The following is a 25,132-nucleotide window of genomic DNA, read 5'->3' as shown; positions in this document are numbered from 1 at the left end:
AATTTAAAAAATAAAGCAAAACAAATGTGCATCACCTCATGAATGGATAAATACACTGTAATATATACATAGCACATAAAAGAAACCAACTCTTGATACATGCAACAACATTGATAAATCTCTAAAATTAAAAAATACCTTTTAAAATGTCTGAAAGAGTTAATATATTTCCAAAAGTAATACTGAGTGGGAGTCACTGACATATTCAGCACTAAATTTTGGGTGAGGGTGCCAAGTAGGAGGAGGCACTTTACCCATGGCCACACCTTTTACTTGCCTTTCCTCTCTCCTACCTCCTTTTTTATCTTTCCAATTTCTTCTCTCTAGATCCATTCTTCTTTTCACCTCATCCTCACACTTCCTTTCTTCTTTCTTCTTTGTTTCCTTTTTCTTTCTTACCTTTTGCCTTTAATCACATCACTTGATGGGACCCAGCTTTGAAGTAGTTCACACATATGTCCAAAATTTTGGCTACTGAAGGTGGGTGTTTGGTTAAATAAAAAGAGAATACATCAGGTAATTAGAGTGAAAATAACAAAATTAAAGTTTAAAATTGTCACGGAATAGTATTATAGTTAAGAAAATGGGAATGGCTAGAATAAACCCTGTGATGTTGGACTGAAATGAGATTGGGAACCCAGTCTTGATAGATAGATGATAGATAGATGGATAGATAGATGATAGATAGATAGATGGATAGATAGATATAGATAGATAAGATAGACAGATAAATTTATTTGTGCATGTGTATACATGTACATATAGTAATAAATAAAACTAGAGCTCAGATTTTGGTTTTTAAATACAATTCTTCACTAAATAGACCCAAGGCTCCTAGAAGAAATAGCTAAAATGGCTGCTCCAGCTGCATCTCTGTGACTATAGCCTTCCTAAGAGAGAGAAGAGGAAAAATGTGGATTACTTCCTCACTCTTCAGACTGAAGAGGTCCCTTTTCCTCTGTTTATCTTTCCAGAAAGAGAAAATTTCTAGCGGTGTTGTAGTTCCTAGAGCTACCCATCAATACTAACTGCCCAGCTTTCAAGAGAGCACTGCACTGTTACAAGCAAAGGACTAGAGATAGACAGAGATAGAGAAAGAGACAGGGAGGAAGCTGATACTTAAGTCTCAGCTTTACTGGTCTTTTCCCCAATTTTTGGTTCCCTTTTGCAATATGCTTGCTTTTGATTTCAGTTTCAGTGTCCTCAGGTAGGTTTTTTTCAGTATTTTGTTCAGGGTTTTAAGTTATAGTTAAGAGTAGAGATAGCCTAGGCTGGGCTTTTCCCATCTTGGCCAAATAATTCATAGTAATATGAATAAATAAGCATTGATATTGTTTTTTAACATTTTAAGGAACTTATTTTTCAAACACTCCTTTTGATATCACATAACAGCATTGATCTTTTGAAATTCTGCACTATAAAAATGAATCTAAAGTCTGCAATTTACAGCCTAAATTATATATAAATATATATGTATGCATGTGTATATATATATTCTGCTTTTCTTTCAATCTCTTCATTTAAAAAGGCCTTAAATATTTGAACGATCCTGATATTATGAATACTGGTGTTCTGTTTCATGCATTCTCTAACATTATATCCTAGTCAAAAGCTGAAATCAAGAATTTGTCATAATAAGTTAATAATGTAAAGTATTATAAACATAAAAGTTTACATATCCACATGGAATTTTTTTTTTTCTTTTTGCCTCAAATCCTACATGGTCCAGTAAATTTATGAAATACAATCTAAATGTTCTATTCAATAATTTAAAAATTCAAATTCAGTGTGTCTTTGTTTTCAGGTTACTTCATTTGACTGTTTAATTTAATGAGATTTGATGCCTAAAGTACCTTCTTTGTAATCACATGGCTGATAGAGCATGAATACATTATATGATTGCAAGTGCAAGTTGAAATAGTTCTTGTAAAATACGCAGATATATTTGGTTACCATTACCTTCAGCTTTACTTGTGTTAATGTAAATCTTAAAGAGTAGAACTCCTTTTCTTAGTTAATCCCAAATTCTAAGAGGTCTTTTCTTAGCATGCTAAAAAATATTGCTTAAGATTTCATTTTAAGAATAGAATAAAGCATATGAACAAAGAATTTTATCTTCCTGGAAAATTTCTCACAGGAAAAAGTCAGCCTATACTATTGAGTATGAACATCAGGGAATACCTTTGCATTTCTAAAATAATATTAAATTAAAATATATTTATAAGTAAACATAAGATAGATTTTGTGCTGAAAACTTTATGAAAGAAAGTCATTAAGCCATTCACTTGTCTTACATTATATAAACTATTTTAAAAATATAATTTAAAGGTCATATTTTGCTTCCATTTTTTATTAAAAGAAAAAAGTGAAATTTTATTTACATTATTAGTGCACATACCCTCTTATTGGGAAAATACTTAATATATATTTAAATATATATTTATATTTTAATATATAGTTGGTATTTATTTTAATATAAATCATTTTATATTTACATGTTTAAATTAAATATATTTACAAATATTTAAATCCAATTATGTCATATTTTTTCATTATTTCTTCTATAACTTGTTCATTAGCTGGTATGTATTGGACTGAAACAGTTCACAGTACCCAAGCAAATTCTGTATCCATTTTTTTAAAATGCTATATGGCAGAGGTCCCCAATTCCTAGGCCATGGCTGGTGCGCAGCCTGTTAGGAACCCAACAGCACAGCAGGAGATGAGTGGCAGTCAAGGCAGCAAAGCTTCATGTGCCGCTCCCCATCACTCTCTATCACTCGCATCATGGCCTGAACCATCCCTCCCTGCCTCCCATCCCCATCTGTGGAAAAATTATCTTGCACAAAATCAGTCCCTTGTGCCAAAAAGTTTGGTATGGTACATTTGTTCTATATGGTACATTTGATTTTAAACTCAGGAGATTCTAATTTTAGAGACAGGCTTTGTGTCCTCCAAAATTTGGGGAGGGATTTAAACCAAAAATCCCTAACTAAACCCATACTCACCTTCCTGCCACCCCAAACTTCCCAAAGAAGAAAGGCTATATTTCTTGACTGGACCAGAAATAACAGTCATTTTGATGATTCAAGGACCATTTGCCTTTTACCCTGTTAGGGAATAAACATTTTTGTGAGTGGTCTTCAGACTTGAATGTTGTAACTTCAGTATGTACAGGTTCATTTGGGTACTTGTTCCAAGATAGTCTTAAGGGCTAATTTCCAGGTCTTTAGCTTCAGAGTACGCTCTTTTAAAAACAGGTCTGCCTTAGGATATACCTGAGATAGAGAAGGATATCTTCTAACATTTCACAACCACATTTTCCTACTTGGTAAAATAAAGATGTGGCTTTCATTGAACCTGCCTTTAGTGTATGGAATTACCTCTCGGGATTAAAACCTCCAGAACAGCCAATGAAGTGATCATTTGAAATATTGTAACAGGTGTGGATAAAGTGAATTATGGGTCTTTTCAATCAAACCAGTTTCCAACATTTTGCTTTCACCAAAATGGGTTGAGAGCCCATTCTAATATTCCTTATTCTAATTAATAACTCATTGACTTTACAACTAAAAATCCATTTTAGATATTTAGTAAGATAATTACCTTACTAAATTTCTGTGATTTTGGTGGGGGAGGAGGTTGTTTTTCTTTTTTGTAACCTTACATTTAACATTAGTTGACTGATACCCAACAACACATTCATTTCTTTTTTTTTTTTTTAAGGCTTCTTTTGATGTGGACCATTTTTTAAAATCTCTATTGAATTTGTTACAATATTGCTCTTGTTTTATGTTTTTATTTTTTGGCCACAAGGCATGTGGGATCTTAGTTTGCCAATCAGGTATCAAACCCACACTCCCTGCATTGGAAGGCAAAGTCTTAACCACTGGACCACCAGGGAAGTCCCTCAATACATTTCTGATCAGCATATTAACAGGAAAAGCTAACACCTATGTAATTAATTTTTGATTAAAGTTTAGCCTAATATCACATTCTATGTGTAGAAACATTTTGAAGTAAATTGCAGATATTATAAATTCTATTTAGAAGCTCTATAATATCAAGACACTGCCACTACTTATCTACTATAACCTAATTTAGCCCACTTTGTGAGACCTATCACAGAGTATTATACCTTAAGATGAGTTTTGAAATGCACAAAGATGTTCCTTTTTAATCTCAGAGAAAATTTGGAAGTGCTATAAATATTAAAAACTAGGTTTAAGTAATATGTGATATTTCCATGTGATGTATTTTTTAATGTATACACAACATTCAATATAATTTGGAAAATGCTATTGTTTTAAAATGCAAATGTTTTAATGATTGAGAAAGAAGCAGATATTTTCAAACATAAAAGAACTCAGAAAAATTTTTCTAGTGACTCTGTGGCTTTTAATGTAAACACTGACATCAATTAGTATTCATTATTTATCTTTAATTAAATATATATATATATTTGAAGCTTTCAGATAATACACAAAGTAATTTTCAAAGTTTAGGCCTTAGTTTGATTTTGTTGCTTTAGAAAATCTTGATCATATTTAGAAATTACTCTTATTATTTTACTTAATTTTTAGTAAATGAGTATTGAATTTTATCAGAATAATTTCCTGCATTTATTGATATGATCATGTTTCTCTCTACTTTTTAATAAAATTAATTATGGTAATAACTTTTCTAATGATGAATGCTCCTTGCATTCCAGGTCTGTGTCTTACTTGGTCTTTGGACACGATTCCTCTGATATACCACCAAATTCCATTTGCTGTACTTTGTAGTTTTTAATGTATATCAATTTTTAGTTTCTTTTCAGACTAATATTTTCAGTGCTAATAACGTGAAGGCATTATCTTTTACTTTTATTCATGTAAAATATTTTAAGTAACATTCAGAATTATCTTTATGGAAACAAGTTAAAGCCACTTTGGACAGTTCCCATTAATAGAAAAGGGACTTATGTTTACAAATAATTAGTTCTAATTCATATGCCTGCTTTCTCTAATACACAAGGATCTCCTTCTAGGCACAGAAAAAGATTTTTGTTTACTTAACATGAAAAGATCATGGAAGTTAGCATCTTTCAAGAGGTTTGGCTGTCACTATAAGAACTGGAATTCAAGACTTGGATCAAGCTGATGTATATCATTTGTCAAATGACTTTCCTAAGCCATAAACACAACTAGAAAATAATTGCCTTAAACTGAGGGAATTGATCTGAATAACCCAAAATGATTAACTCAATAAGGAAATATTGGAAAATTACAGAAGAAAATGGAAAAGAATATTGTCAGATTTGGTAAAAACTTTTAGTTATTTGTAATAACAGAACTTTAAATGGTACAAATAAAGTACATTTTTCAGTAAAAAACACATCACAAATTATCCAAATAAATTTGAATGGTGCAGTGCCTGTTCAGTTTAATGAACTACTGTGAAAGCATGCCACTCTTAAAGCATCTATTAAAATAAAACTTTTTGTACTTGAAATTTATTAAGAATTATCTCTCAGGAGCTATGGCCAAGATGGTAAAGTAGAAAGTCCCTGAGTTACTTTTCCAATGGGCACAACAAAATAACAAATATTTACAGAGCAAATATCTATGAGAACAACCTGAAGTCTCTCAGAATATTTTCCATGGCTAAAGATATAAAGAAGGGACAATAATGAGATGAATAAAGGGGGCAGAATTGTGGCATAAGAAAGACCCACACCTCCAAGGTAGGCAACCCACAAAAGAGAAAATAATCACAATTGCAGAGGTTTTCCCCAAGAAGGAAGGGGTTCAAACCCCACATCAAACTCCCTAGTATGGAGGTCCTGCACCAGGAAGGTGAGTGCCTAAAATATTTGTCTTTGAAGCCCAGTAGGCATTACATACTGGAGAGCTGGAGGGCAGTAGGAAACAGAGACTCCACTCTTAAGGGATGCCAACAAAATCTCATATGTTGTAAGTTCCAACACAGTGGCAACAATTTGAAAGGAGTCTTGGTCAGACCCACTTGCTGATTTGGAGAGGATTCCTGGAGAGGTGGGAGGCAACAGGAGCTCCTTTGGGGACACAGATGCCACAGCACCCATTTTTAGAGGTTGCTCTAACAAAAGTACCCTGGTGCTGGCAAGTACCCATTGGGAGTTGTCCCTCTAGCCTGTTAATGTCAGGACCTGGTCCCACCCCTAGCAGGAGAACAGCCACTGAAAAAGGCAGGCCCTCTTCCAAAAAAAGAAAGGGGCCAAAATTTAGATTTTCTTTGTTTGATCTGAAGTGGGCAAATGTTAGAACAAGCAAACTTATTATACTATTACAGAGCAACAGAGCACACCCCTGGCTTAGTGTCTTGGCTCTTTTCTCCAAATGGAATGTTCTTCTAGATATATGAAGAATTATTCCCTTAGTTCATTCAGGTTCTGCTCAAATATTAATTCCAGAGAAAGACAGTACCTGCTCTGTTTTTTACAATATGGTAACCACTATGACTATGTAGTTATTTAACTTTAAACTAAAAATCACAAATTTAGTTTCTCTTTCTCATTAGCAATGTTTCAAGTGCTCAGTACTCAATAGACTTTGTGGATACTATATTGGATAGAATATTTTTATCATTATAGAGAGTTCAACTAGGTAGTTCTGCTCTAGGTCCTTAAACTATTTTATTATGCATACTTCTATTTACTTCTACTTATTTGGTTTTATTATGATAGGGAAATTTGTTTTAAATACCACTTTCCCTAGTATATAAAATAATGGCCAGTACAGAGAAATTGCTCAGTAGTTATTTGTAAAATGAAAAGTCAGAAATTCTTCTTTTCTTGTATTTTTAGCATCCTCTATGTTACCCTTTTCTGGTCCTCAAACAGGCATGAGAGCTATGCCCTTTGCCATTCTAGTGTAGAACATAGATAAGTGAATATTTTCCTGAATTTTTTTTTTTTACTCTATCCTGCTTGATCTTCTAAGCACTGTCTTATACACTAAGGGAGACAATATTTTTGCTGTTAATGGATAATGTGAAGAGCTTTAGTAAGCAAATGACCTAGAGAGGGGGATTGCCATACTTAGATCAGTGCCTGGGGCATGGCAGAGGTGAAACACAAAGCAAAATAATCAACAAAAACTAAAAGCAATTAACCAATGCAAACTTTAAAAGAAAGTATGCAAAAAATTATTTTGTAGATTTAAGAGTTTTTAAAATTACAGCTCTTTCCACAGATCATGGCCAAATCATGTATCCTGACAAATCTTTGAACTCCTGTCCAATGAATGATAAGAGGAAAGGTAGCACAGAGGACAGCTTGAGCTCATTTGGTGTTAAAGTACAGAATTCTGTATATTCTATTAGGAATTTTAGATCTCTTGTAGAAGTATAACATTTAAGGGATATATTTTCTCCTACTGTCTCCTGTCATAATAATACACTTTGTAAGCTATAAACTAAACAATGTATTACTATTATTTTTGCTTTAAATGATCAATACTGTTATAAGAAATTTTTTAAATGAAAGTTATTTACTCAAATAATTATTATTTGTGTACTTTTCATTTCCCCCCAAAAAAATATATTTCCATTGGCTATCACTTTCCTTCATCCTCAATAACCTTCTGAAAAAGTTTTTGTAGTGTTAAATTAATGAAAGGTAAAACAGGAAATGAGAGAAATTAGGACAAGAGGGAAAAAATGGAAAATAACAGATACATAGTTTATTTAAATTCATAATTAGGAGGACTTCCCTGGTGGCATAGTGGTTGCTAATCTGCCTGCCAATGCAGGGGACATGGGCTCGAGCCCTGGTCTGGGAAGATCCCATATGCCATGGAGCAGCAAACCCATGCACCACACCTACTGAGCCCACACACTGAGAACCTGTGTCCCACAACAAGAGAAGCCACTGCAATGAGAAGCCCATGCACCACAATGGAGAGTAGTGACAGGGCAAGAATAAAGATACAGATGTAGAGAATGGACTTGGGGACATGGGGTAGGGGCCAAAGGGGAAGCTGGGATGAAATGAGAGAGTAGCACTGATGTATACACACTACCAAGTGTAAAATAGATAGCTAGTGGGAAGCTGTTGCATAACATAGGGAGATCAACTCTATGATTGGTGATGACTTAGAGGGCTGGGTTAGAGAGGGTGGGAGGGAGTCACAGGAGGGAGGGGATATGGGGATAAATGTATAAATATAGTTGATTCACTTTCTTGTACAGCAGAAAACTGTTGTACAACAGTGTAAAGCAACTATATTCCAATAAAGAGCTTAAGAAAAAAAAAAAAAAAAAAGAAAAGAATAGTCCCTGCTCACCACAACTAGAGAAAGCCTGCACATAGCAATGAAGACACGACACAGCCAAAAATAAATATATTTTTTTAAAATTTGTAATTAAATGAATATAAATGGACTAGTGATTCTAATTAAAAGAGATGGTTAGACTAGGTATAAAAAGAAAGATTAACTACTTGCTGTGTATATAAACCCACTTGAAATACCAAAACAGACAGCAAAAATGTAAAATGAAAAAAATATGCAAAGACAAAGCATGAGAAAGCCAGAGTAGTCATATTAATATCAGACAAAATAGTCCTATTAGTTAACAATAAAGAGGAGAGTTTCACAAGGATACAGGAATCAGGCAAACAAAGCACAGAGCAATCTTAGAAGTGTATGCCCAATAAAGGTGTTCAAAACATATGAAGTAAAAATTGATAAAACTTAGAAAATAAGCAATGTGCATTATAGTAGCTGTATATTTTAATACTCCTTTTTCTGTAATTGATGCAATGAATCTAACAAGTAGTCAGAAAACCAGTGAGGATATAGAAGTCCTGAACAACACAAGGACCCAATTGGACCTAGTGTCACTTATAAACACTCCACATACATACAGTAGAATGCATATTCTTTTTCCAGTGAACATAGTATATTCAACAAAATAGAACATATAATGTGTTATAACAGAAACTTCAATAAATTTTAAACAATTATATACAGGTTATGAGTTCTGACCATATTGGGTTTAAATTAAGAATTATTAAGAGGAAACTATTAAAAATTACAATTATTTGAAAAGCAAGCAACCCAACTCTAAGTATCATATACCTCAAAATGTAAGAAAAGGGAATCTTAGAAAATATTTTAAACTTAATGAAAATTAAACACAACTTATTCAAATTAATGTCGAACAATACTGTATTGAATAGAAGTAGAAAGAGAAACATCATTACTTATTGCTTTGAACATTGTAATTGAGGTCCTGTTCAGTGCAACAAGGCAAGAAAAAATATAAAAGGCATACAGAAAGAAAAAAATAGTGAAAAATCTAACCTCATTGGGTAATTCTACTATAGGTAGATAATATGAAGTAATTTACAAAAAAACAAAAACAAACAAACAAAAAAAAAAAAACGCTGCCAGAACTAAGAACTGATTTATCAAGGTCAGAAAATAAAAGGTCAATATTCATGCATCAATTGTTTTTCTGTATATTTAGAAATAAAAACAATTAGAAAGTTAAGTTAAACATAACATACAATTTATATAACAGCATAAAATATGAAATAAATAAGGTAATGTAATAAAATATGTGCAAACACTTCATATTAATGAGCTAAAATATTACTAAGAGAAATGAAACATACAAAAATTAACTGAAATATATCATAGACTAAAAAGCTAAACTTAAAAAAAATATCTGATAGAAAGTGTTGAAGAATGTCTTAACCTTGGGATAAGAAAATATTTCTTTCTTAGTAACGTAATGCTGAAGCATGAAAGAAAAAATCTGGTAAATTGCTAACTATAAAAACAATTAAAACTTCTATTTTTTCAAAGATGCAGGGAACTTAAAATGTAGGACACAGATTATAACCTATGAAGAACAACTTCCTTCTGTGTACTTTTATTCTCAAATTCATTTAACTCTGGGTCCCTGGCATCTAAACATTCTTAAAGATTCAAAGTATCTGACTTTATTTCAATTTATGTCACTCCAAGACTATTCATTAAATAATATATACATATGATTGGCAACTGAATATGGCATGTATTAAAATATCTGCTTCCTCTTTAAGATACAAATATAGTAGAAAATAATATATGCTTCTGAATGAGGGAAAACAGTATTTTTACTCTTGTTCTACAACTAATTGACAATGAAACAGCTGACAAGATATTTAATCCTTTTAGCCTGCTTTAACATTTGTAAGTTTGTTATTAAAAAGTGACAGAGATTGTAGAGAGATGTTTTAAAACACTTAGCAGAATCCTTGGAAATATGTTGGTGCTTAATAAATATTAGCTAAAAATATTTCAGACATCTTTATTTTTTTCCTTCACTCTTCACTGATTTCTCTATCTTGAAAAAAAATACACTTTAAATATATTGCTTTCTATTTCATATACTATTTCCTAACTCTAGGTCAGTCCTCTCTCCCTTAGATAACTGAAACCATTCCTTTGCTCAGTCATTCATAAAGCTGCAGCCACAATGTTCTTTCTAAGAAGCAAAATTTCCCTTCAGAGCAGAAACGTCCAGTAGCTCTTGCTGAATATCAAACTATAGCTAACTCACAGAACTTGTGAAGTGCTTCATGATGTGTCTCTTGTTTTTTTAACTTTTCAGTCTTCTATTTTAGCCCTTATTCTGATACTTTATCTTCAGGTAGATTTAATGAACTATTATTTTTCTTCTGATTAAAAACCTGGAGTCCTTCCTCTTTCCCTGAATGACTCCTACACATCCTCACTGTTCCTTCATCTGAGATGCCCTATAATTTTATACTAAGTCAAATGTTCCAGCTATGTATCTCATAGCATCCTGTACATGCATCAGGGGCTTGTGAGATTGTAATAATATTACCATTTAGTCAGTTGACACCTCCAGGAGACTGTATGATTTACAAGGACAGAGACCATATCTAACTTCCTATAGAGAACATCACACATCAGGCTTGGTACCCAGCACATAGCTAATGTTCAATTAATATTTGTCAAGTACACTCTTGTTGAATAAGTATAATTCCCATAAAAACAACCTCAAAAACTTTGCAAGTTGGCATTCCATAGAATTACCATCTTTACCAGGATTTTGTTATTTCATGAGATTTTCTTCCAAGCTCTAGCCACTCACAGATTTTTGTTTGCTCACTACTTCTAAGTCTGCTTGTATCTGGAACTTGATATGGGTCTGCTCCTTTGGGTTCATTATATTTAACATCCTTATGTTCCTAGAAAACCTTAGTCTGAGATTCAGAATCTAGTTATCCTTGACTTTCTGTTTAGCAAAATGTTGTTCTGCCACCACTTATGCTGAGATTCAGTAATAGAAATGACAACCTTGCCCAGACATTGAATTTTCACTATCTAGGAAAGAGGGTGGGGCAAATCTCTTAAAACCTCTTTTATAGTCTACTGAAAAACAAAAACTAGAAAGCTGAACAAACTAGTTTGTCTTGTTACAATGCGTCCAATGCACCTATTCCCTGATACTTCAGATCTTCTCCATTGTCTTCCATTGTATCTTGATTCTATAATCTATTGGCACACTCTACATCTTATTTTATAGTTAAAATACTGCAGTTCAGAGGTCCCTGGACATTAAATGCATAAGCTTGTTTAGTTTTCCTAGAGCAAATTTTTACCTACACTCCAATTCAGTTTTATATTCAGCATATAGAGGTTAATAGTTGATGTTAAATAAATGTGTTTATCTATTATTAACCAGATACATTTTGATGGTTCAGAAGTCTACACTGTAGATTTCTCTTTAAGCTGTAAGATATTCTACTAATTAAAAATTTATTATCACTATATTTTTTTAAGTTTTTTACTGGAATATAATTGCTTTACACTGTTGTGTCAGTTTTTGCTGTACAGCAAAGTGAATCAACTGTATTTATACATGTATCCCCATATCCCCTCCCTCCTGTGACTCCTTCCCACCTTGCCTATTCCAGCCATCTAAGTCATCACCCATCATTGAGTTGATCTCCCTGTGTTATGGAACAGCTTCCCATTAGCTACTTGTTTAACATTTGGTAGTTTATATATGTCAATGCTACTGTCTCAATTTGTCCCAGCATCCCCTTCATGCTCCCCCTCCGTGTCCTCAAGTCTGTTCTCAACATAAGCATCCTTGTTCCTGCCCTATCACTGGGTTCATCAGTACCATTTTTTTAGACTCCATATATGTGAGTTAGCATACGGTATTTGTTTTTCACTTTCTGGCTTACTTCACTCTGTATGACAGACTCTAGGTCCATCCACCTCACTACAAATAACTCACTTTCATTCCTTTTTATGGCTTAGTAATATTCCATTATATATATGTTCCACATCCTCTTTATCCATTCATCTGTTGATGGGCATTTAGGTTGCTTCCATGTCCTGGCTATTGTACCTAGTGCTGCAATGAACATTGTGGTACATATTTCTTTTTGGATTATGGTTTTCTCAGGGTGTATTTTGGCTTAAACAACATAAATTTATTTTCTCACAATTCTGGAGGCTGGAAAGTCCAAGATGAGGATGCCAGCCAACTCAGTTTCTAGTGGCACTCTCTTCCTGGCTTGCAGATGGGCTACCATCTTTCTGTTACATGACTTCATGTGACTGTAGAAAGACAGGGACAGCAATGTCTCCACTGTCCTCTCTTATAGGTACACTAATCCTTTGGGTCGGGTCTCCACCCTATGACTTCACTGAACCCTAATTACCTCCTTATAGGCTCTGTCTCCAAAAACAGTCCCTCTGGGGTGTTAGGGCTTCAAAACATGAATTTTTGAGGGACACAATTTAGTCCACGGCAGAGTAGAAGCTATAGATAGTAGAATGATCTCTCAGGGAAACAGTTAGGATGGTGATTCCATTTGTGAAGAAACAAAAGTTTGTTGGTTTGGTCCAGTTTTCATATATGAAATAGGCAGGGCCTCCTTCTGTCTCTTTAGAGGTTCAAGGCAGGCTAATGCTCTAGGTCAAAATGATGTTTTAAATTTAGAAAAAAAAAATTTCAACAGATAAATACTGAAGTACTACCTGATCTGAGGGTAGTTGAATTCATGGATGCAGAAGCATGGTTACAAAGGGCTGTAAAGTTATATGTGGATTTTCTACTGTGAGGTGGGGGTAGACACTCCTATCCCCTGGGTTATTCAAGTGTCAACTGTATATGAATAATGACAACTCTTCAGGAATATATATAAATCTTAAAAACTGTATTTATTGGTAATATTTTATAGGAATTCCATTTACTAAACAATATTTAACAAATTCATATATTTTTAAATTTTATATTTCAAATTATATTTTCTATTTCCATTTATATATTTAATTCACACAGTGAAGGTACTACAGGGCATTATTTGCTGTATTAGAAATAGTACAATGCTTCTGTCCATTCTATTATCAAATACATTTGAATAATACAGAGGTCAACTCTGTTTGCTTCTCTAGTTCTAGAATGAATAATGTTCAATCTTCTATTAAAGCTTTTGAGTTGAGCTTTGCAAATTATAAATGTGCTTTCCTTTTTTGTAACTATTAATCAACATTGCTCTTTTGTGCACTTTGATTCAAGTTCATTTCTTAAGTCACTTCAGCATTGATTTACTCACTTTGTAAGTTGAACAAAGTAAACACAGGTGATACACAATAAATCAGGTTTATCTGCTTTAATATGTAAATTGCTCAGGGAATGCATGGCAGTTCAAAGAGCTCTGATATATTCTGACACTTTGAAGCAATTGTCGTTTAGAGGATAACTGCAAACCAAAACAATGTAATAATAATTTTAAATTTATTTTTATATTATTAATGAATATATCTATTGTCTTATAAACATAATAGAACTTTACATATCTACCACATTTCTCATTTTCTTTGTTTTTACCAAAAGAAAATTTTAATTATTCGTTTATATCTAACAGCTTTTAAGATATTTCTCAGTCTTAAAGAAAATATTACTCCAAAGCAATGTGCTTTGATTTCTAAATTCTCACAGGGATTTTGCTGGACCCTAGAGATCTTTGAGACTCAAATATTTTAATTATTTGACCACCTGTCTTTTCTGAACCTTCAGTTCTTCTTCTGCTCTTGGGAATTGTAAGTAGGTTCTGAGCATCTGTCCGTAACCTCTTTGGTAAATACAAAAAGAAAATATTTATTTAATTTTCAAAGCTACTACCAAATCAAGTATAATTATTGTACTTTTATATGATTTATTTTAAGTATAATATATCACTTTTTATGTTTTATAATATATTCATGGAATCATTTTATCCATTTCATAAAAATTATCTCTTCTTTCAATGTTTATTGAATAACAAATATTGAATTTCCACCTATTTGTGTTATAAATTTAATATTGAGGTTTTATATATATTCTGTGTTTTTCTCTCCCACAATTCCTATCATTTGGCTTCAAGTTAATTTATGACTTGGTTTAAATTGCACATGTAAAATCTCAAACATTTATTTGCCTTCATGAATATTAGAGTTGGTATAATAATCATCTTGATAACAATAAAACTAAATGCATGCCTTTTTATGTATAACTTTTTTAAGTTTTGTATAAAATCCCTGTGAAAAAGTAAAATTATTTTCATTCTACATATAAGGAAATTAAGCCTAATGATGTAAAGACTTGATTTACAGTCAAGCAGCTGGTATGTGATGGGCAGGGATTCAAATCTAAATCTGCTTCACATCTTAGCTAATAAACCATGATAAGCAGATGATGAATTACTATTTTATTTTTTGTTTCCATCCTAATCAAAATGGTTGGCTTTCCATCAATAAAGAAATAACAGATCATAAAAACACAATTCACAAAATAATATTGAACAGTTAGTGTAGAACATATTTCCCTATTTCCCCATATTCTCTCAATATTTCTCGAGACAAATCTCTATGTTGTGTGCATAGCATTTAAATCAGAGTAATTGCCTCAATGGAAGCACTGGAGAGAACAATAATGATGAATTTATTTTATTCAAATAAATGTCTCTGAAATGCCACTCCACTTGTTTTTGTTAGAAAACAAAATTCTATAAATGAGTGAATTAAGAGACAGTTATTATTTTATAACTGTAGTAACTAGTGATTGTGCTCACTAGATACAGCATATTTAAGTCCATTTACTTCCCTTACCAACCAGACCAGGAAGAAAGATTAATAGTGCACAGGACTCTGAGTTTACTCTTTAAGAGTTGGGATCTAATTAAACATAAAAGCTTTTGCACAGCAAAGGATATTATAAACAAAACAAAAAAGACAACCTACAAAATGAGAAGATAATTGCACATGATGGGACAGGCAAGGGATTAATTTCCAATATATACAAATAGCTCATACAACACAATATCAAAAATAAACTAACAAATAAACAAACAACCCAATCAAAAAAGGGCAGAAAACCTAAATAGACATTTCTTCAAAGTCATGCAGATGGCCAACAGGTACATTAAGAAATGTTCAACATCACTAATAGAGAAATGCAAACCAAAACTGCAATGAAATATCACCTCACACCAGTCAGAATGGCCATAATTAAAAAGTGTACAAATAATAAATCCTGAAGAGTGTGTGGAGAAAAAGGAACGCTCCTACGCTATTGGGGGGAATGTAAATGGATGCAGCAACTATGGAGTGTTCTTCAGCTCTCTATTCTGTTCTATTGATTAGCCTGGCCATTCTTTCACAAACTATAGCTTTACAATCTTGAATTTGGGTACTGTGAGTTCTCTGACTTTGTTCTTCTTTGGCTTTGTTTTGGCTATTCTTGGTCTTTTGCATTTCTACCTAAACTTTAGAATCACTTTATTAATATCCACAGTAACTCATTGGGGTTGGGATTGAGATTGGGAGGAATTGATACCTGAACAATATTGAGTCTTACTATCCATAAACATAGAATATGTCTGCATTTACTTATCTTCATTGATTTTTTTCATTTGAGTGTTTTAGTTTTTCTCATTCAGTTATTGTGCATATTTTGTTAGGTTTACATACAAACATTTCTCTCATTTTTTGGTTCTAAAATAAATTGTACTGTTTTAAAACTTTTAATTCTAATTGTTAATTGCTTGTATTTTGGAAAGAAATTAATTTTTCATATTAAACTTGTATGTTGTTGCCTTGTAGTAATTATTTTTAATTTCAGAAGTTTATTTTTCAACTTTTAGAATTTTCTATATAGATAATAACTTCATCTGTGAAGAATGAGATTTTTAATTTTTCTTATTCAGTCTCTATACTTTTATTTCCTTTATGTACTAGGTAGGCCTTTTGATATGATGTTGAATAGTGATGCTGAGAAGGGACATCTTTGCCTTTTTCCTGTTATTAGGGGAAAAGTACCCTGCTTCTCATCATTACATGCAATGTTGAAAGAAGCAAAGGAAGATGACAGAATAGGAGGATGCAGTTCATAACTCCTCACAACTAGGGCACCTACCAGGCACTGGTGGGAGACATCAGACACCTAAGGGGATGGGAGGAATCCCCACATGACCAGATAGGATGTGGGGGGCAAGAGGGGGAAGAAAAAGTAGAGGTGGGTTGGAACCAGCATCTCTGAGGGGTTGCTGTGATAAGGGAAGTGTTTCCATGCTCAGAGGGGCCCACTCATGGCAAGGGGATCAATTGGGACAGGGAGAGAGCCTCAGGGGATTGGGGGATTGGAGGGGAATATGGCAAGCATTTTCCCCACCTGCATTGAGCCCTGGCAAACCTGCTGGGGTCCAGGGTCAGAACTGTGCCCTCCAGGGTCCCCTCTGGCTGTGTGAGTCCTCAGAGTGTGGGAGGGAAGGAGGGGATGGGAAAAAGAGAGGCAGGACAGGACCAGCACATCTGAGGGTTGTCAGGGGGATGGGAGGAGTTCCCACACTCAGAGGAGCCTACTCAAGCTGCTGGGATCAGTGAGAATTGGGAAAGGCCTTTGGGGCATTGGGGGGTTGGAGGAGAATGTGGCCGGCATTTCCCTTGCCTGAGCACATGCCAGCATGCCTACTGGGGTCACGGGACTGAATCTCTGCCTTCTGGGGACACTCTGGTCATGCAGGTCCTGAGTCTAAGCCTTCCCAACCCTCCCACCCCCTGGTGCCAGGGCCTTTTCTGGCCATGAGGGTCCTAGCCTAAATCCAGCCCCCTCAAGGCCTTTTCCAGTCACATGCATCCTGAGCCTAAGCCCCCCACCCAAGGGCCTCTTAGAGCCATGAGGGTCCTGGGCCTGAACCCCTCCCTTGCCCTCACCACCAAGGCCTTCTCTGGCCTTTTTTTTCTTTCTGTTTTCCTTTGTAGTTTTTTCATTTTCATTTTTATTTTTTCTAATATTATTGTTTTATTTTTCTAATTTTAACTTAATTTTTTTATTCTTTGTTATTGTCCTTCTCCATTTTGTTTGTGGCCTTTATTTATTTACTTATTTTGCCATGCAGTGCAGCTTATAGGTTCTTGGTTCCCAGGCCAGGGCTTGGGCCTTAGCTGCTGTGGTGGGAATACCAAGTCCAAAGTGCTTGACTAATGGAGAACCTGAGACTCAATGGAATATTAATGGATGTGAGCTCTCCTGGAGGTCCACATTTTGACACTAAGATCCAGCTCTACTCAATTGCATGCAAACTGCAGTGCTGGATGCCTCAGGGCAAACAACCAGCAAGACAGGAACACAGTGACACCCAAAAAAATAAAAAAAAAAAAGAGAGAGATGACAACAAAATATGGTACAGATGAAGGAGTAAGGTAAACATCTACAAGACCAAATAAATGAAGAGGAAATAGGGAACTTACTTGAAAAAATATTCAGAGTAATGATGGTAAAGATGATCCAAAATCTCAGAAATAGAATTGAGGCATGGGTCAAGAAAATATAAGAAATGTTGAACAAGGATCTAGAAGAACTAAAGAATAAGCAAACAGTGATAACCAGCACAGTAACTAAAATGAAAGATATACTAGAAGGAATGGATAGCAGAATAACTGAGACAGAAGAACAAATAAGTGAGCTGGAAGATAGAATTGTGGAATAACTGCTGAGGAGCAGAATAAAGAAAAAAGAGTGAAAATAAATGTAGATAGTCTCAGAGACATTTGGGACAACATTAAACACACCCAATATTCAAATTACAGGGGTCCCAGAAGAAGAAGAGAAAAAGAAATGTTCTGATAAAATATATGAAGAGATTATAATTGAAAACTTCTCTGACATGGGAAAGGAAATAGCCACCCAAGACCAGGAAGTTCAGGGAGTCCCATACTGGATAAACCTAAGGAGACATACGCCCAGACACATATTAATCAAACTAACAAAAATTGAATTCAAAGAAAAATTATTAAAAGCAGCAAGGAAAAAGCAAGAAATAACATACAAGAGAATCCCAATATCAGCTAATTTTTCAGGAGATACTCTGCAGGCCAGAAGGGAGTGGCAGGATATATTTAAAGTGATGAAAGGGAAAAATCTACAACCAAGATTACTCTACCCAGCAAGGATCTCATTCAGATTCAATGGATAAATCAAAGGCATTAGAGACAAACAAAAGCTAAGAGAATCCATCACCACCATACCAGCCTTACAACAAATGTTAAAGGAACCTTTCTAGGAGGTAAACACAAGAGAAGAAAAAGACTCACAAGAACAAACTCAAAACAATTCAGAAAAATGGAAATAAGAACATACATATTGACAGTCACCTTGAATGTAGATGGATTTAATGCTCCAAAAAAAAAGACACAGGCTTTCTGGAAGGATACAAAAACAAGGCCCATAAATATGCTGTCTGCAAGAGACCCACTTCAGACCTAGGGACACATACAGACTGAAAGTGAGAGGATGGAAAAAGATATTCCATGCAAATGGAAATCAAAAGAAAGCTGGAGTAGCAATACTCATATCAGAGAAAATAGACTTTAAAATAAAGACTCTTACATGAGACAAAGAAGGATGCTACATAATGATAAAGGAATCAATCCAAGAAGAAGATATAACAACTGTAAATATTTATGCACCCAACATAGGAGCACCTCAATACACAAGGCAAATGCTAACAGCCATAAAAGAGGAAATAGACAGTAACACAATAATAGTAGGGAATTTTAACCCCCCAGCCCCCCTTACACCAGTGGACAGATCATCCAGACAGAAAACAAATAAGGAAACACAAGCTTTAAATGACACAAAAGATCAGATAGATTTAATTGATATTTACAGGACATTCCACCCCTAAACAGTGGATTACGCATCCTTCTTAAGTGCACATGGAGCATTCTAAAAGATAAATTATATCTTGGATCCCAAATCAAGCCTCAGTAAATTTAAGAAAATTGAAATTGTATCAATCATCTTTTCTGACCAAAATGCTATGAGGTTAGAAATCAATTATAAGAAAAAAAAAAAAAACTGTAAAAAATACAAACACATGGAGGCTAAACAATACACTACTAAATCACCAAGAGATAACTGAAGAAATCAAAGAGGAAATTGAAAAAAAAATGCATAGAAACAAATAGCAATGAAAACACAAGGATCCAAAAGCTATAGGACACAGAAAATGCAATTCTAAGAGGAAAGTTTATAGCAATTCAATCTCACCTCAAGAAACAACAAAAATCTCAAATAAACAATCTAACCTTACACCTAAAGCAATTAGAGAAAGAAGAACAAAGAAAACCCAGGCAGTAGAAGGAATTAAATCATTAAGATCAGAAGAGAAAGAATTGAAATAGAAAAATAGCAAAGATCAATAAAACCAAAAGTTTGTTATTTGAGAAGGTAAAAAAAAAAAAAATTGATAAACCTTTAGCCAGACACATCAAGGGAAAAAGGAGAGGACACAAATCAATAAAATTAGAAATGAAAAAGGAGAAATTACAACTGACACTTCAGAAATAAAAGAATCATAAGAGATTACTATAAGCAGGTATCTGCCAATAAGATGGACAACCTGGAAGAAATGGACAAATTCTTAGAAAGGTACAAACTTGCAAGACTGAACCAGGAAGAAATAGAAAATATAAATAGAGCTATCTCAAGAACTAAAGTTCAAACTGTGATTGAAAATCTTCCAACTAACAAAAGTTCACCATGTGATGACTTCACAGGTGAATTCTCTCAAACATTTAGAGAAGAGCTAACACCTATACCTCTCAAAATCTTCCCAAAAATTGCAAAGTGAGGAACACACCCAAACTCATTATATAAGGCCACCATCTCTCTGATATCAAAACTAGACAAAGATATTACAAATAAAAGAAAGAAAGAAAGAAAGAAAGAAAGAAAGGAAGGAAGGAAGGAAGGAAGGAAGGAAGGAAGGAAGGAAGGAAGAAAGAAAGAAAGAAAGAAAATTACAGGCCAATATCACAGATGAACATAGAGGCAAAAATTCTCAACAAAGTGCAAACAAAATCCAACAACACATTAAAAGGATCATACATCATGATCAAGTGGGATTTATCCCACAGACATAAAGATTCTTCAATATACACAAATCAATCAATGGGATACACCATATGAAACCAAATTACAGAACAAAAAACAAAACATAGGATCATCCCAATAGATGCAGAGAAAGCTTTTGGCAAAATTCAACACTTATTTATAATAAAAACTCTCCAGAAAGTGGGCATAGAGGGAACCACCTCAACATAATAAAGGCCATATACGACAGCAGCAAACATCATTCTCAATGGTGAAAAACTGAAAGCATTTCTTCTAAGATCAGGTACAAGAAAAAGATGTCCACTCTCACCACTATTATTCAATATAGTTTTGAAAGTCCTAGCCACAGCAATCACAGAAGAAAAAGAAATGAAAGGAATCCAATCTGGAAAAGAAGAGTAAAACAGTCACTGTTTGCAGATGATATGATATAATACATAGAAAATCCTAAAGATTCCACCTGAAAACTACTAGAGCTAATCAATGAATTTGGTTAAGTTTCAGGATATGAAATTAATGCACAGAAATATCTTGCATTCCTATACACTAATAATGAAAGATCAGAAGAGAAATTTAGGAAACAATCTCATTTACCATTGCAACAATAAAAAAATAAAATAAAATACCTAGCAATAAACCTACCTAAGAATGCAAAAAACTTGTATCAGAAAAAAACACCGATAAAAGAAATCAAAGATGACACAAACAAATGGAGAGATGGTATATATGTTTTCAGTTTGGAATAATCAATATTGTGAAATTGATTATACTACCCAAAGCAATCTACAGATTCTATGCAATGCCTAAGAAAATTACCAATGGCATCTTTCATAGAATTAGGACAAAAACATTTACAATTAGTGTGGAAACACAAAAGGCCCCGAATAGTCAAAGCAAACTTGAGAAAGAAAAATGGAGCTGGAAGAATCAGGCTTCCCAGGGTCAGATTATACTACAAAGCTACAGTCATCAAGACAGTATGGTATGGGCACAAAAATAGAAATGTTGATCAATGGTACAGGATAAAAAGCCCAGAGATAAACTGATGCACCTATGGTCACCTTAACTATGGCAAAGGAGACAAGAATTACAAAGGAGAATAGAGAGCCTCTTCAATATGTGGTGCTGGGAAAACTGGACAGCTAGATATAAAAGAATGAAATCAGAACACTCTTTAACACCATACACAAAAATAAGCTAAAAATGGATTAAAATCTAAATGTAAGACTGAATACTACAAAACTCTTAGAGGAAAACATAGGAAAAACACTCTGACATAAATCACAGCAAGATCTTTTTTGGTCCACCTCCTCTGGTAATGAAAATAAAAACAAATATAAACAAATGGAACTTAATTAAATGTAAAAGATTCCTTACAGCAAAGGAAACCACAAACAAGATGAAAAGACAGCCCTCAGAATGAGAGAACATATTTGCAGATGAAGCAACTGACAAAGGATTAATCTCCAAAATATACAAACAGCTCATGCAGCTCAGTATCAAAAAAACAAACAACCCAATCAAAAAATGGATGCAAGACTAAAATAGACATTTCTCTAAAGAAGACATACAGATGGCCAAGATGTACATGAAAAGATGCTCAACATCGCTAATTATTAGTGAAATGCAAATCAAAACTACAGTGAAGTATCACCTCACACCAGTCAGAATAACCATCATCAAAAAAAATCTTCAAACAATAAATGCTGGAGAGAGTGTGGAGAAAAGGCAACTCTCTTGCACTATTGATGGGAATATAACTTGATACACCCACTATGGAGAGCAGTATGGACATTCATTTAAAAACTAAAAACAGAACTACCATATGACCCAGGAATCCCACCACTAGGCATATACCCCAAGAAAAACATAATTCAAAAAGACACATGCAGGACCTCCCTGGTGGCAGAGAGCTTGGGAATCCACCTGCCAATGAGGTGCACAGGTTCAATCCCTGGTCCAGGCAGATTCCATATGCCATGAAGCAACTAAACCCATGTGCCACAACTACTGAGCCCATGTGCCACAACTACTGAAGCCCATGCACTTAGAGCCTGTGCTCCACAACAACAGAAGCCACTGCAATGAGAAGCCCACGCACCATAAGGAAGAGTATCCCCCACTCTCTGTAACCTAGAGAAAGCATGCACAGCAATGAAGACCCAACACAGCCAATAAATAAACAAACAAATAAATAAATAAATTTTTGAAAAAAAAAACAAAAACAAAAACACATGCACCACAATGTTCATTGCAGCACTATTTATGTTAGCCAGGATATAGGTTCTTCCTAAATGTCCATCGACAGAGGAATGGATAAAGAAGATGTGGTACAATGGAATATTACACAGCCATAAAAATAAGCAAAATTGTATCATTGTAGAGATGTGGATGGACCTAGAGTCTGTCATACAGAGTGAAGTAAGTCAGAAAGAGAAAAACAAATATCATATATTAATGCATATGTGGAATCTAGGAAAAATGGTACAGAAGAACCTATTTGCAGGGCAGAAATAGAGATGCAGATGTAGAGAATGGATATGTGGACACAGGAGGGGAAAGGGAGGATGGGATGAATTGGGAGATTAGGATTGACATATACACACCAACATGTGTGAAAAAGGTAGCTTGTGGGACCCTGCCATACAGCACAGGAAGCTCAGCTCAATGTTCTGTGAAGGCCTAGAAGGGTGGAATGGGGGGGGGGGTGGGAGGTCCAAGAGGGAGGGGATATATGTATACATAATGCTGATTCACTTTGTTGTACAGCAGAAACTAACACAACATTGTAAAGCAATTACACCCCCCCCCAAAAAAGTGTGATGTTATGTGGATGTTCTCTTTCAATGAGGAAATTCCTCTCTATTTCCTATTTTCATTGTGTTAGGTTTTTCAAATGATATTTCTGCAACAATTGACAGAAGCATATGAATTTTTTCCTGTAGTCGATTGATATGATGAATTTGATTGATTTCAATTGTTGAAACTGCCTTGCATATCTGAAATAAAGCCTCCTTGATCATGGTGTATAATTCTTTGTTTATATTTTGGAACTTATTTCCTAATATTTTGCTAAGGCTTTGGCATCTATATACATGAGAGATTTGGGTCTGCAATTTTTCTGTCTGGTAATGTCTTTTTCTGGTTTTGGTTTTATAGCTATCATGGCCACATTGAATAAAATAGAATTTGGTCCCCTTCTTCTATTTTCCAAGAGATTGTAACAAATTGGTATCGTTTCTTCCTTATATATTTGGCAGAATTCATCAATGAAACCATCAATTACAGGTTATTTCCTTTTTTGGAAGTTTAATGATTATTGATTCAATGTCTTTACTGCATATAGCTTATTCAGATTAGCTATTTTTCATTGTGTGAGTTATGGTAATTTGTGTCTTTCAAACAATTGATATATTTTTCATCTAAGCTATTGAATTAAAAAAAAACTGTTTATAGAATTTATTTTCTTTTCATTTTTTATGGGACCCATAGTGATGATTTTCTTTCACTTTTAACATTGTAACTTGTGTCTTATTTCTTTTTGCTTGGTTAGGTTGGCTAGAGATTTACCAAATTATTAATCTCTTCAAGGAACCAGCTTTTGATTATGTTGATTTTCACTACTGGTTTTCTATTTTTAATTCTATTGATTTCTGCTCTATTATTATTATTACTATTATTATTATTATTATTTCCTTATGCTTGTTTTAGGCTTTACTTGTTTTTCTTCCTTAGTTTCCTAAAGTGAAATGTTAGATTATTAACTTTAGATGTTTCTTTATCTAAAGTTATGAATGACTTTAACAGTATAAATTTCCATTTAAGCACTATCTACCCTACATCCTACAAATTTTTCTGTTCATGCTATCTTTTGAGTTTGTTTATTCTATCTGTTAGTACTCTTACCCGAGTCACCATCCTCCAAGGGATATTTGAAACTCTTATCTCCATGCCATCACCTTGTCTTCTTCAAACTATTCTGTAGATAATATAAAAATGTATTGGCATTCAAATCACTTTGCTCACCTGCTTAAAGATAAGTTATTTAATGGCTGCCTAATTTTTCTCTTGAGATGAAATCAAATCTTCTTTACAGGGCTTTTGAGGTAATTAATGAACAGATTTCTTTATATTTGTGACAACTCATCTTTAAGCACATTGATCTCCATTTATTTTTCTAGTGTGCCATGATTATATTTGCTTGGGATTCTTGTAACCTGATATACTCTCTACTTGGAATATGTCTACAAGAGATTTTCTTACAAATTCATTAAAACTGCTCTGTCTCAGAGTTAAAAGACCTAGCTTAGGTGCTCTGAGAGCATTGTATGCTTTTCTTATATTCTACAGTATTAATGTGGAGACTTAAGTTCCTGATAAGAATATGAGTTCCATAAGAGAAAAGATCTCTGTTCATCACTGTTGTAGGACTAACACCCAGAGCAGAAGAGGAAGATTTTAATCATGATTTAATGTCTTACAGAAAGCACCCTCCCACTGTATCCCAAAAGACTATATGCAAGTTAAATTCACATTCATAATTTCCATAAGTCATTTAAGCCAAGTTCAGAACTTGTCAGCTTAGTGACCTGAATAATTTTTTTGAGTTTACTAATGAAATTCAAATTTGAGACATTATTAAAATAAAAACAAACTTCAGGCCATCTTAGCTGGATCTCCATTTGAATTGAGTCAGAAC

This window comes from Hippopotamus amphibius, chromosome 6 (genome assembly GCF_030028045.1).
Source record: "Hippopotamus amphibius kiboko isolate mHipAmp2 chromosome 6, mHipAmp2.hap2, whole genome shotgun sequence".
Lineage (NCBI taxonomy): Eukaryota > Metazoa > Chordata > Mammalia > Artiodactyla > Hippopotamidae > Hippopotamus > Hippopotamus amphibius.
The sequence above is the reverse complement of the archived record's forward strand: the minus strand, read 5'-3'. Positions refer to the sequence as shown.